We start from the raw sequence: 1,521 nt of genomic DNA, 5'->3' as shown, positions 1-1,521 counted from the left end.
ATATATATATATATATATACTTTATCAAAAAGCAGCAAAAAATATCACAAAAACTGTTACTTACAGTTTCACGTTCCCGTTCGTCGGACAGTTTTGTTTAGAATGGTGCAAGATAAAGTTATATGCAGAAATACAATTACTTTGATAGATACACATTTGAAAATGGGTTTGTTTCATTGGTCCTTTCAACTAACGGTCTTTTCAATAACCGGTTGCATGAAAAAGAAATAATGGTTTAAAATCATATCATTATAAAATCGAAGAAAACCTTAAATCAAAAATAGCTTATGAAGAAGGAATATCCCTGAATACCTAGGGTAAATAATTTGCTGTAAAAATACTAATAAATTCTATTGAACCGTGGGAGGGGCATTATGTCGGTAATAAAAGATATATCAGTTTAAAATATTTCACGCTAGATTACATTTACATTTAGTAATTTAAACACATACCAAACAATTTATAGCATACGTATATACACTAAACATACAAACGCAGGTACATGGCCACATACATATACAGACATATATAGGCAAGACATAAATATATACAAATGCATATATATGTGTGCACACGCACGCTCACGAAATCTCTTGGCGTATGCTTATACAAGTTAGTTGCTACAGGCGAAAGAAAAAGAAGGAAAAATATCAGGTAATAAGTATTGAGAGAAAGAGAACAGTGGAAAAGAAGAAAAAGAAATAAAAGAAAGAGAAACAGAAAATTAGAGAAAGAAAGAGAAAAAACAGATTGGGGTTGGGAGTTATGAATTGATGTTTTGCGCAACGAACACATATAGAAACGCACACACAAAATTACATGTATATCTGCATAAATACATACATACAAATATACACACATATAAATAAGCATACAAATATGCAAAAATATGTACGCATATATATGTATGTATACTCTTTTTTACTCTTTTACTTGTTTCAGTCATTTAACTGTGGCCATGCTGGAGCACCGCCTTTTAGTTGAGCTAATCGACTCCAGGACTTATTCTTTGTAAGCCTAGTACTTATTCTATCGGTCTCTTTAGCCGAACCGCTAAGTTACGGGGACAAAAAGAGAAATGCTTACAGCACCTAGGTTTCCCAAGCGGTCACCCATCTAAGTACTAACTAGGCTCGATGTTGCTTAACTTCGGTGATCGAACGAGAACCGGTACTTTCAACGTGATATGTCTTCACATCAAGATAAATATAAACATCATAACGTATGTACGCAAACAATTAAGAAAAAAACTGTCTGGTGTATATAATATTAATATGTTAAAAATAGGAAATTGCTCATTAGTTTAATTAAATGCAAGATAAAGTTATATGCAGAATTCTGCATATAACCTTGTCCTGCTCCATTCTAAACAAAACTGTCCGATGAACGGGAACGTGAAACTGAGTAACACGTTTTGTGATATTTTTGCTGCATTTTCATAAAGCATATTACTCTACCTCTGGTATTCGAGTACTATTTTCCCACCTTGTTTCGCATTTATGCGCTTACTCTGGTGTATAT

The 1,521-nt window shown here is 32.9% G+C and overlaps 1 pseudogene; it reads right to left on the bottom strand.

Moving 5' to 3' along the window:
• Positions 1–1,079: 1,079 nt before the first annotated feature.
• Positions 1,080–1,198, bottom strand: LOC128248947 (5S ribosomal RNA; annotated as a pseudogene).
• Between the last annotated feature and the right edge of the window lie 323 nt (positions 1,199–1,521).

This window comes from Octopus bimaculoides, chromosome 10 (assembly GCF_001194135.2).
Source record: "Octopus bimaculoides isolate UCB-OBI-ISO-001 chromosome 10, ASM119413v2, whole genome shotgun sequence".
NCBI classification, from domain to species: Eukaryota; Metazoa; Mollusca; class Cephalopoda; order Octopoda; family Octopodidae; genus Octopus; species Octopus bimaculoides.
This window is presented reverse-complemented; position numbering and strand designations above follow the sequence as displayed.